The sequence below is a fragment of the Ranitomeya imitator genome, chromosome 4 (assembly GCF_032444005.1).
Source record: "Ranitomeya imitator isolate aRanImi1 chromosome 4, aRanImi1.pri, whole genome shotgun sequence".
Taxonomy (NCBI): domain Eukaryota; kingdom Metazoa; phylum Chordata; class Amphibia; order Anura; family Dendrobatidae; genus Ranitomeya; species Ranitomeya imitator.
In genome coordinates this window covers 525,397,234-525,410,559 of record NC_091285.1, presented here as the reverse complement: position 1 = coordinate 525,410,559, position 13,326 = coordinate 525,397,234, and the positions used below count along the sequence as shown (strand labels likewise).

The window sequence follows — 13,326 nt, the reverse complement described above, 5'->3', positions numbered from 1 at the left end:
AGGTGTATCCATGTAAATGGCCCACCCTGTATAATGTATATAATGTCTAAGAAAGTCAGTAAGAATAAGTATAATTAAAAATGGTAGTCTCCTTACATATAAATTAATATATATATATGCAGAAAATAGAAAAAAACAGATTGCACTCACCGATCCTCAAAAATCTTGCTTTATTTCAGCGTTTAAAAATCATGGCCAGGAGAACAGATGAAGGAGTGTGTGAGCCAGTGCTGACGATGGCCGTTTCGCGCTCAACAGCGCTTCTATGGGGCAACGGGATTGACCCGTAGAAGCGCTATTGAGCGCGAAACGGCCGTTATAGTTGACGCATGTGTGCCACATATGTGATTATCAGACTTTGCTGCAAAGTGGTGCCATCACCCTTTTTTTCTCTCTCCTTTTTTTTATTTTAAACACACATATATATATCACACACATAGAAAATCTCGCAGTACGAATGCCATACGGATTAGATACGGAGGATGACATATATATACTCTCATCCCTGGCTCCTGTGTGCTGCCGCACCTCGCTATTCTGATGCAAAATATCTGTAGATTTACTGGTCAAAAGTTTGCAATGGTTTTCCTTTTTCATATTGGAATGTGCACAATGTAGACTCAGACTTAGGCCGGCGTGACACTAGACGTACGAAAATATGGTCCGTTTTTTACGACCGTAATACGCAGAAATGTTGCCACAATAGTGATCCGTATGTCATCCGTAGGCAAGGTGTGGCAGCGTATTTGCGCATGTCATCCTCCGTATCTAATCCGTATGGCATTCGTACTGCGAGATTTTCTCGCCGGCTTGCAAAACGGACATACAATGGATCCATGGGCTCAAATATTCGTTAAAACATATATACAGTCTATATATATATATATACATATATATATATATATATATATATATATATATACAGTGGGGCAAAAAAGTATTTAGTCAGTCAGCAATAGTGCAAGTTCCACCACTTAAAAAGATGAGAGGCGTCTGTAATTTACATCATAGGTAGACCTCAACTACGGGAGACAAACTGAGAAAAAAAAATCCAGAAAATCACATTGTCTTTTTTTTTAACAATTTATTTGCCACAATTTATTTCCACCATATATATGGTGGAAAATAAGTATTTGGTCAGAAACAAACAATCAAGATTTCTGGCTCTCACAGACCTGTAACTTCTCCTTTAAGAGTCTCCTCTTTCCTCCACTCATTACCTGTAGTAATGGCACCTGTTTAAACTTGTTATCAGTATAAAAAGACACCTGTGCACACCCTCAAACAGTCTGACTCCAAACTACACTATGGTGAAGACCAAAGAGCTGTCAAAGGACACCAGAAACAAAATTGTAGCCCTGCACCAGGCTGGGAAGACTGAATCTGCAATAGCCAACCAGCTTGGAGTGAAGAAATCAACAGTGGGAGCAATAATTAGAAAATGGAAGACATACAAGACCACTGATAATCTCCCTCGATCTGGGGCTCCACGCAAAATCCCACCCCGTGCGGTCAGAATGATCACAAGAACGGTGAGCAAAAATCCAAGAACCACGCGGGGGGACTTAGTGAATGAACTGCAGAGAGCTGGGACCAATGTAACAAGGCCTACCATAAGTAACACACTACGCCACCATGGACTCAGATCCTGCAGTGCCAGACGTGTCCCACTGCTTAAGCCAGTACATGTCCGGGCCCGTCTGAAGTTTGCTAGAGAGCATTTGAATGATCCAGAGGAGTTTTGGGAGAATGTCCTATGGTCTGATGAAACCAAACTGGAACTGTTTGGTAGAAACACAACTTGTCGTGTTTGGAGGAAAAAGAATACTGAGTTGCATCCATCAAACACCATACCTACTGTAAAGCATGGTGGTGGAAACATCATGCTTTGGGGCTGTTTCTCTGCAATGGGGCCAGGACGACTGATCCGGGTACATGAAAGAATGAATGGGGCCATGTATCGTGAGATTTTGAGTGCAAACCTCCTTCCATCAGCGAGGGCATTGAAGATGAAACGTGGCTGGGTCTTTCAACATGACAATGATCCAAAGCACACCGCCAGGGCAACGAAGGAGTGGCTTCGTAAGAAGCATTTCAAGGTCCTGGAGTGGCCTAGCCAGTCTCCAGATCTCAACCCTATAGAAAACCTTTGGAGGGAGTTGAAAGTCCGTGTTGCCAAGCGAAAAGCCAAAAACATCACTGCTCTAGAGGAGATCTGCATGGAGGAATGGGCCAACATACCAACAACAGTGTGTGGCAACCTTGTGAAGACTTACAGAAAACGTTTGACCTCTGTCATTGCCAACAAAGGATATATTACAAAGTATTGAGATGAAATTTTGTTTCTGACCAAATACTTATTTTCCACCATAATATGCAAATAAAATGTTAAAAAACAGACAATGTGATTTTCTGGATTTTTTTTTTCTCAGTTTGTCTCCCATAGTTGAGGTCTACCTATGATGTAAATTACCGACGCCTCTCATCTTTTTAAGTGGTGGAACTTGCACTATTGCTGACTGACTAAATACTTTTTTGCCCCACTGTATGTCAGTGAGACACATATATATATATATATATATATATATATATATATATATATATATATTTCATACAGCGCTAGATAGCAGAAAAGCCGGTAATTCAATTGCCGGCTTTTGCTATCTCCTTCCCAAACCCGAGAAGATGTGAGACATACAGTAAACCATTTCATATCCCTTATTTTTTTTTAGATATTCCTCACTACTAATGTTAGAAGTGTATGTGTGCAAAATTTGGGGACTCTAGCTGTTAAAATAAAGGGTTAAATCGCGGAAAAAACTGGTGTGGGCTCCCACGCAATTTTCTCTGCCAGAGTGGTAAAGCCAGTGACTGAGGGCAGATATTAATAGCCTAGAGAGGGACCATGGTTATTGCCCCCCCCCCCCTGGCTAAAAACATCTGCCCCCAGCCACCCAAGAAAAGGCACATCTGTAAGATGCGCCTATTCTGGCACTTGGCCACTCTCTTCCCACTTCCGTGTAGCGGTGGGATATGGGGTAATAAAGGGTTAATGTCACCTTGCTATTGTAAGGTGACATTAAGCCAGGTTAATAATGGAGAGGTGTCAATAAGACACCTATCCATTATTATTCCAATAATAGTAAATGTTTAATAAAACACACACACACACATTAGGAAAAAAGTATTTTATTGAAATAAAGACACAGGGTGTTGTAATAGTTTATCATACTCTTAATCCAATTGAAGATCCTTGTCACCTGAAACAAAGTTAAAATAAAAAATCAACAATATCCCATACCTTCCGTCGTTCAGCCTTGTCCCATGCTGGAAATCCATCTGAAGGGGTTAAATAATTTTACAAGCAGGAGCCTGCTAATGCAGCCACCCCTGCCTGTAAAAACTGGGGAATGAATGGAAAGCAGGGGAACGTAGCTACCTAGACTTGCGGTGCTGTGCCCTCTGCTGGCACAACCTCAGATGAACTCGTGCGTGGGAATTTTTCTGAATATGCAAGTGAACATGACTGCCCAACGTTTACTATTGGCTTGGCCGCCTCTAGTATGACGTGTAACAACTGACCAAGGCCCAAACACATCAAAACCAACGCTGGTAATGGGAGGGTCTGGGCTGAGTCTATCTGCTGGTAGATCAGCCATCTTTTGGGTTTGAGTCGAACCACGGAGCTTACGACAGGTAATACATTTGTGCATGACACTACTGATAAGTTTCTTTGCACCGACAATCAACACGCCAGCAGTTCTCATGGCTCCTTCTGTAAATAGTCTTCCTTGGTGTTTGACCAGATTGTGGAAGTGTTGTACATTTAGGTAGGCAACATGACATTTTCTGGGAAGTATAAGAGGGATTTTCTCAACAAACTCCATTTCAGCTTCTTTGAGTCTGCCTCCTACTCTCAGCGGGCCGTTGTTGTCGATGAATGGGTCGAGTTTTCTCAATACGCTGCTCACTGGTATTGGAGCTTTGTTAATAAGACATTGGATTTCTGCAGAGTAGGTTTCTCTTTGAACAGTGAGAATGATGTGATTTCTAGAAGTAACATAGGTATTTTTACAAAGATGCCAACCTTTACATTTTTCTGTGCCACAAGTTCTGGTGGTCCTGAATGAGCGAGCTATATGAGTCAGGCAGGTAATGGCTCAAATAAGCAACTTCCAACTTGAGAATCTGTCGAACCTGCAAGATCCAAGCTGGATAAAGGTACCGTCACATTTAGCGACGCTCCAGCGATATAGACAACGATCCGACCTAAACTAGATCGCTGGAGCGTCGCTGTTAGGTCGCTGTAGAGATGTCAAACACAGCAACTCCAGAACGATGCAGGAGCGATCCAGTGAAGTACTTATCGTTCTCGCTGGTTGTTAGCTCTGTGAGAAAACATTGCTGGCATCGTTGCTTTTGCTGTCAAACATGACGAATCACGCCGACCTGACGACCAAATAAAGTTCTGGACTTTCAGCTACAACCAGCGATGTCACGGCAGGATCCTGATCGCTGCTGCGTGTCAAACACAACGAGATCGCTATCCAGGACGCTGCAACGTCACGGATCGTTGTCGTTCTCGTTGTAAAGTTGCTCATTGTGAAGGTACCTTAACAAAGGTCATTGTATGAAGTGTAGACACCTGAGGGCGGATTTCAGCATCTGAGTCCTCTCCTACTAGTTCAAAGGTGTCTGGAAAACATTCCTCAATGTACAATAGTTTTAGTCCTGAGAGCCATGTTGTGCTTCCTAGTCGACTTGCGTCAACTGCCCTAGTTGCATGATCTGTGGGATTCTGGTCCGTGGGTATGTAATGCCACTGCTTTGGATGAACTGATCTCCTGATTCGTAGCACTCTATTATTGACATAAACATAGAATTGCCTGGTTTTGTTGTGGATATATCCCAGGAATACTTTACTGTCTGAGTAGAACTTGGCCTGTGTCAGGTCGATGGCCATTTCGGATGTGATGAACTCCGCTAACTCAACAGCTAGGACTGCGGCACAAAGCTCTAACCTGGGTATAGTGTGCTCTGGTTGTGGTGCGAGTTTGGCCTTCCCCATAATGAACCCAATGTGGCACTGACATTTGGAGTCTACAGTTTTGAGGTAGGCAACAGCGGCAATCACTTTGACAGAAGCATCTGCAAATACGTACAGTCTTTGGCTTTGTATTTCTGAAAATGGCACAGGGGTGTATGGTCTTGGCACGTTCGGGTTGGAGAGTGCTGCTAACGAGTTCTTCCACCCTTCCCACTGGATACTCTTATCAGGTGGCAGAGGTGCATCCCAGTCAGATGTTTCCCTAGTTAAAGGGACACTGTCACCTGAATTTGGAGGGAACAATCTTCAGCCATGGAGGCGGGGTTTTTGGGTGTTTGATTCACCTTTTCCTTACCCGCTGGCTGCATGCTGGCTGCAATATTGGATTGAAGTTCATTCTCTATCCTCCATAGTACACGCCTGCACAAGGCAATCTTACCTCGCGCAGGCGTGTACTATGGAGGACAGAGAATGAACTTCAATCCAATATTGCAGCCAGCATGCAGCCAGCGGGTAAGGAAAGGGTGAATCAAACACCCAAAAACCCCGCCTCCATGGCTGAAGATTGTTCCCTCCAAATTCAAGTGACAGTGTCCCTCTAAGTCTCTTAGTAGGGCCTTGTCTTGTATAGTAACAGCAGCTGCAAAACCTAAGGGATTGTACAGACTGTTGATGGTAGACAGGACGCCTCTACGTGTGAAAGGCCTTTCTTCCTGGCTGACCTGAAAGGTGAAAGTGTCTAAGGGTATGTGCACACGTCAGGATTTCTGGCAGAAATTTTCCTGACAAAAACCTGGCATTTCTGCCAGAAATCCGCATGCATTTTTACCGCGATTTTACCGCGTTTTCACACGTTTTTGATGCGTTTTTGGTGTGTTTTGTGTGCGTTTTTTCCCAAATGCATAGAATTGCGGGAAAAACGCAGAAAATCTGCAAAAATAATGAACATGCTCATTTTTTTACCGCGATGCGTTTTTTTTTCGCGGAAAAAACGCATCCATGTGCACAAAACATGCAGAATGCATTCTAAATGATAGAATGCATAAAGTATACGTTTTTAATTAGTTTTTATAGCGTTTTCAGTGTGAAAAAACGCGAAAAAAACGCAAAAAAACCTGAACGTGTGCACATAGCCTGACTGTAGATTCCAGAGAAGCCCGAGGCTGCGTTTCATTGGTGCTGGGTCTGACCCCAGGTCCAGGTCTCTGAGACCATTACATAAGTCCTGAGAAGGGAATCCTCCCATGAGTTCTTGGCTGTTTGAGGCTATTTTATGAAGCCTCAGGTTCGAGCAGGCAAGCATGTCCTGGGCTCTCCTGAGAAGACTGATGGCAGTCTCATTTGAAGGCATGGCTTTTAGACAGTCATCGACATAAAAGTCCTTTTCTATGAATTGTCTGACATCTGCTCCGTATTCTGCTTCTTCTTCCTGAGCCGACCTTTTGAGTCCGTAAATGGCGACTGCAGGTGAAGGACTGTTGCCAAAGATGTGCACTCTCATGCGATACTCTGTGACTTCTTTAGTAGGATCATTGTCTCTGTACCAGAAGAATCTTAGGAAGTTCCTGTCTCTCTCTCTCACAAGGAAACAATGGAACATTTGCTGGATGTCAGCGATGAAGGCAATGGATTCCTTATGGAAGCGCATAAGTACTCCCAGCAGTTTGTTATTGAGGTCTGGTCCTGTCAGTAGAACGTCATTCAGGGAGACATCATTAAACTTAGCACTGGAATCGAACACGACTCTAATCTGGCCTGGTTTCTTAGGGTGATATACTCCAAACATGGTTAGGAACCAGCATTCTTCAGAGTCTTTGAGAGTGGGAGCTAGTTCTGCATGACAGTTTTCGAAAATCTTTGACATGAAGGAGAAAAAGTGATCTTTCATCTCTGGTTTCTTTTGTAGATTATGTTTGAGAGAGGAGAAACGTTGTAATACCTGATTTCTGTTGTTCGGTAGATGTGGTCTGTGGGTTTTGAAGGGAAGAGGTGCGACCCAGCTGTTGGTCTCATCTTTTGCAAGTCCCTTGTCCTTTATCTTTAAGAACAACTTGTCTTCTACCGACATTGCCACTTGGTTGTCGTGCTTAGTTCTGTGGAAGACTGTGCACCCTAACTGATCCTCATAGCTTCCCGACACTATACTGCTGTCGTGAGTAAAGTCTATTAAATGGTTGGGCAGTTGGATGCTGTGTGGCAGTTCCCTGACATGGAACTCATTGTTACAAGGTTGAAACAGAGATGGTCGTCCTTTCTCCAATGTATTTGTCAGCATGCTTGTCACAGATGATGGGGCGTGCATGCATCCCAAGCATACATTGCCAATTATGACCCATCCTAGGTCTAGCTTTTGGGCATAGGGAGCATTGTGGAGTCCATTGATATGACGTCTCACTTTATGAACCTGCAGGATATCTCTCCCCAACAGCAGAATTATCTGGGCCTGATGGTCGAGTTCCGGTAAAAGGTGTGCTATTCGTTTTAAGTGAGCGTGATAGATTGCTACATCTGGCGTAGGGATTTCAGATCTGTTGTCTGGGATCTGGTTACATTCGATGATCATAGCTAGCGGTAGGCAGAATTGTCCGTCTAAAGACTCAATTTGGTAGTCAGTAGCTTTCCTGCCTGCTTTTGTCACAGCACCTGCACACGTCTTTAACCCCTTTACCCCCAAGGGTGGTTTGCACGTCAATGACCAGGCCAATTTTTACAATTCTGACCACTGTCCCTTTATGAAGTTATAACTCCGAAACGCTTCAACGGATCCTGGTGATTCTGACACTGTTTTCTCGTGACATATTGTACTTCATGATAGTGGTAAAATTTCTTTGATAGTACCTGCGTTTATTTGTGAAAAAAACGGAAATTTGGGGAAAATGTTGAAAATTTCGCAATTTTCAAACTTTGAATTTTTATGCAATTAAATCACAGAGATATGTCACACAAAATACTTAATAAGTAACATTTCCCACATGTCTCCTTTACAGCAGCATAATTTTGGAACCAAATTTTTTTTTTGTTAGGGAGTTATAAGGGTTAAAAGTTGACCAGCAATTTCTCATTTTTACAACACCATTTTTTTTTAGGGACCACGTCTCATTTGAAGTCATTTTGAGGGGTCTATATGATAGAAAATTCCCAAGTGTGACACCATTCTAAAAACTGCACCCCTCAAGGTGCTCAAAACCACATTCAAGAAGTTTATTAACCCTTCAGGTGTTTAATAGGAATTTTTGGAATGTTTAAATAAAAATGAACATTTAACTTTTTTACACAAAAAATTTACTTCAGCTCCAATTTGTTTTATTTTACCAAGGGTAACAGGAGAAAATGGACCCCAAAAGTTGTTGTACAATTTGTCCTGAGTACGCTGATACCCCATATGTGGCAGTAAACCACTGTTTGGGCGCATGGGAGAGCTCGGAAGGGAAGGAGCGCCGTTTGACTTTTCAATGCAAAATTGACAGGAATTGAGATGGGACGCCATGTTGCGTTTGGAGAGCCCCTGATGTGCCTAAACATTGAAACCCCCCACAAGTGACACCATTTTGGAAAGTAGACCCCCTAAGGAACTTATCTGGATGTGTGGTGAGCACTTTGACCCACCAAGTGCTTCACAGAAGTTTATAATGCAGAACCGTAAAAATAAAAAATCATATTTTTTCACAAAAATTATATTTTTGCCCCCAATTTTTTATTTTTCCAAGGGTAAGAGAAGAAATTGGACCTCAAAAGTTGTTGTCCAATTTGTCCTGAGTACGCTGATACCCCATATGTGGCAGTAAACCACTGTTTGGGCGCATGGGAGAGCTCGGAAGGGAAGGAGCGCCGTTTGACTTTTCAATGCAAAATTGACAGGAATTGAGATGGGACGCCATGTTGCGTTTGGAGAGCCACTGATGTGCCTAAACATTGAAACCCCCCACAAGTGACACCATTTTGGAAAGTAGACCCCCTAAGGAACTTATCTGGATGTGTGGTGAGCACTTTGACCCACCAAGGGCTTCACAGAAGTTTATAATGCAGAGCCATAAAAATAAAACAAAATTTTTTTCCCACAAAAATTATTTTTTAGCCCCCAGCTTTGTATTTTCCCTAGGGTAACAGGAGAAATTGGACCCCAAAAGTTGTTGTCTAATTTGTCCTGAGTACGCTGATACTCCATATGTGGGGGGCAACCACCGTTTGGGCGCATGGGAGGGCTCGGAAGGGAAGGAGCGCCATTTGGAATGCAGACTTAGATGGAATGGTCTGCAGGCGTCACATTGCGTTTGCAGAGCCCCTAATGTACCTAAACAGTAGAAACCCCCCACAAGTGACACCATTTTGGAAAGTAGACCCCCTAAGGAACTCATCTTGATGTGTTGTGAGAGCTTTGAACCCCAAAGTATTTCACTACAGTTTATAACGCAGAGCCGTGCAAATAAAAAATATTTTTTTTTCCACAAAAATTATATTTTAGCCCCCAGTTTTGTATTTTTCCAAGGTTAGCAGGAGAAATTGGACCCTAAATGTTGTTGTCCAATTTGTCCTGAGTACGCTGATACCCGATATGTGGGGGGGAACCACCGTTTGGGCGCATGGGAGGGCTCGGAAGGGAAGGAGCATCATTTGGAATGCAGACTTAGATGGATTGGTCTGCAGGCGTCACATTGCGTTTGCAGAGCCCCTAATGTACCTAAACAGTAGAAACCCCCCACAAGTGACCCCATATTGGAAACTAGACCCCTCAATGAACTTATCTAGATGTGTTGTGAGAACTTTGAACCCCCAAGTGTTTCACTACAGTTTATAACGCAGAGCCGTGAAAATAAAAAATCTTTTTGTTTTCCCACAAAAATTATTTTTTAGCCCCCAGTTTTGTATTTTCCCAAGGGTAACAGGAGAAATTGGTCCACAAAAGTTGTTGTCCAATTTGTCCTGAGTACGCTGATACCCCATATGTGAGGGTAAACCCCTGTTTGGGCACACAGGAGAGCTCGGAAGGGAAGGAGCACTGTTTTACTTTTTCAACGCAGAATTGGCTGGAATTGAGATCGGACGCCATGTCGTGTTTGGAGAGACCCTGATGTGCCGAAACAGTGGAAACCCCCCAATTATAACTGAAACCCTAATCTAAACACACCCCTAACCCTAATTCCAACGGTAACCCTAACCACACCTCTAACCCTGACACACCCCTAACCCTAATCCCAACCCTATTCCCAACTGTAAATGTAATCTAAACCCTAACCCTAACTTTAGCCCCAACCCTAACTGTAGCCCCAACCCTAACTGTAGCCCCAACCCTAACCCTAGCCCTAACCCTAGCCCTAATCCTAGCCCTAACCCTAACCCTAGCCCTAACCCTAGCCCTAACCCTAGCCCTAACCCTAGCCCTAACCCTAACCCTAGCCCTAACCCTAGCCCTAACCCTAGCCCTAGCCCTAACCCTAGCCCTAGCCCTAACCCTAGCCCTAACCCTAGCCCTAATGGGAAAATGGAAATAAATACATTTTTTATTATTTTTCCCTAACTAAGGGGGTGATGAAGGGGGGTTTGATTTACTTTTATAGCGAGTTTTTTAGCGGATTTTTATGATTGGCAGCCGTCACACACTGAAAGACCCTTTTTATTGCAAAAAATATTTTTTGCAATACCACATTTTGAGAGCTATAATTTTTCCATATTTTGGTCCACAGAGTCATGTGAGGTCTTGTTTTTTGTGGGACGAGTTGACGTTTTTATTGAAAACATTTTCGGGCACATGACATTTTTTGATCGCTTTTTATTCCGATTTTTGTGAGGAAGAATGACCAAAAACCAGCTATTCATGAATTTCTATTGGGGGAGGCGTTTATACCGTTCCACGTTTGGTAAAATTGATAAATCAGTTTTATTCTTCGGGTCAGTACGATTACAGTGACACCTCATTTATATCATTTTTTTATGGTTTGGCGCTTTTATACGATAAAAACTATTTTACAGAAAAAATAATTATTTTTGCATCGCTTTATTCTCAGGACTATAACTTTTTTATTTTTTGGCTGATGATGCTGAATGGCGGCTCGTTTTTTGCGGGAGAATATGACGCTTTCAGCGGTACCATGGTTATTTATATCTGTCCTTTTGATCGCGTGTTATTCCACTTTTTGTTCGGCGGTATGATAATAAAGCGTTGTTTTTTGCCTCGTTTTTTTTTTTCTTACGGTGTTTACTGAAGGGGTTAACTAGTGGGACAGTTTTATAGGTCGGGTCGTTACTAAATATGTGTACTTTTATTGGTTTTTTTTTTTTATTTAGATGAAGAAATGTATTTATGGGAATAATATTTTTTTTTTTTCATTATTTTGGAATATTTTTTTTAATTTTTTTTTACACATTTGGAAATTTTTTTTTTTACTTTTTTGCATCTCGGCTTTGGGAGAATGGCCGCCGCGATCTCTTGTGCGCACGCGCGCAGCCATTTTCCTGAAGCCCCGTGCAGCAGAGCACTCCATCTGCGCACGCGCGGCCCCAGGAAGATGGCCGCCCCACCGATGAAAGGGATGACAGCGCAGATCGTGCGCTGTGTCTTCACGTGGGCGCAGGGAATTCGGAAATTGGACATGCGCACACCACTACGCCACCAACGGAAAGCTGGGGAAGAAAAGAGCGCTGTGAACACGCCCACCCGACCTGACCAGCCTGATTGACAGGCGAAAACGGCGACTTTGGTAATGTATTTCTCAGCATACATGGGGAATCAGGGTACACTACATACACTATAGTAACACACAGCGCAGGCCCTATTTAACAGTATTTATAGCTCAATCTGAAAAAACGGGGTGACAGGTTCCCTTTAACATACTGAGATGTGCGTTGTGGTGAGTCTTGCAGTGGAAACTCCAGACTCGACATACTGCTTTGGCTATGCAGCTTGGGATTTTGCGCAGCTTCTAGCGATTCTGCCTCAGCGAGGCTGCGGCAGTTTCGTTTTTTGCCGCTAGACTTTCTAAGGCGGCATCCACGCTTGCCTTCTCTAATTTAAGTTGCATCTCTTGGTCAGCAAAGCTCGCTCGCATTTTGGCAGCTTCAGCATTTGCGAGGGCAATGGCAACCGCGCTGCTGATAGATGTTGTCTTTGAAGAGAAGGACGTAACAGATCTTGTCCTGTGTGATTTGTGAGACATGGTGTCTTGGGAAAGTGCTTGGCTGTGCAGAGATTGCTGTAGCTGTATTTAGTCTCTGTGTAGCCGGTGACTTGAATCCCACTAGTTGGATGGCTACCATTTCACTGTTCTGTCCTCACTAAATAAGGCAGGCTGATGTAGCTATACAGGCAGCTAAACCGCTATACCGGAGTCCAATAAGGAGACTGTGGTTGAGTCTGTGCTTTATTAAACGTAGTGGTATATTTTTTTAAACCAATTGTTTTTTTATTAAAGAATTCCAATAACAAAAGTAACCAATAGTCACTAATTACAATATACCAAGAAAACAAACGATTTAACCGTTGGGAATGGGAAAAGGGAGGAGGGGGAGGAATGCAGATTAACAATTTACCACATATAAGATAGGTAGTGGACTAATGGCAGCTCCAATTACAAAGTGTAGAGTTTACCGTAAAACAAGACATAATGAAAATCAGGGCGATACATCAACTGTGTTATAGGTAGAGGAAATCCATGGGTCCCACCAGTTCAGAATTTTTATTTTCTGGTTCAAGTCATGGGCCAGCATAATCTCATATGCGCAGTGTAAATTTAAACGAGATATAGTCTCTTGTAGAGTCGGTAGAACCGGTGTTTTCCAATGAGCTGCTATAGTCTGACGGGCCGCTATGAGAGTGTTTGTTATGATAGGACTTAAGCTGAGGGGGAAAGATTCCAGGTCCAAGCCAAGTAAAGCTAAAGATGGCGTTAATACCATGGGAAGCCCCGTCAGAGATGAAAGAAGGGAGCTCACCTCAGTCCAGAACTGATTCACACCCGGACAGGACCACCACATATGAGCTTCTGAACCCGGATCAGAACATCCCTTCCAACAGAAGGGGGAGAGGGAGGATCCCGGTCCACCAAACCTTGCAATTCGAGTCGGGGTTAGGTACCAGTTAAACATAAGTTTTTTCGATTGCTCCAGATGGTTAATGCAGCGCGTAAAATGAGAAGCATGACCCGAGGCTGTCAGCCATTGTTCTAAAGAAGCTGAGAAAGCAAGTCTGGACTCCCACCTAAGCATATAAGGGAGTTTAGTAGTGAGACGTGATGCGAGAAGAGCTTTATAAATGATAGAAATCCCACGGCGAGCTTGACTGGGTT

At 43.2% G+C, this 13,326-nt stretch overlaps 1 protein-coding gene across 1 annotated transcript in view; it reads left to right on the top strand.

Moving 5' to 3' along the window:
- Nucleotides 1-13,326, top strand: part of SERINC4 (serine incorporator 4) — an 83,953-nt gene that overhangs the window by 14,520 nt on the left and 56,107 nt on the right. The gene's annotated exons all lie outside the window — the stretch shown is intronic.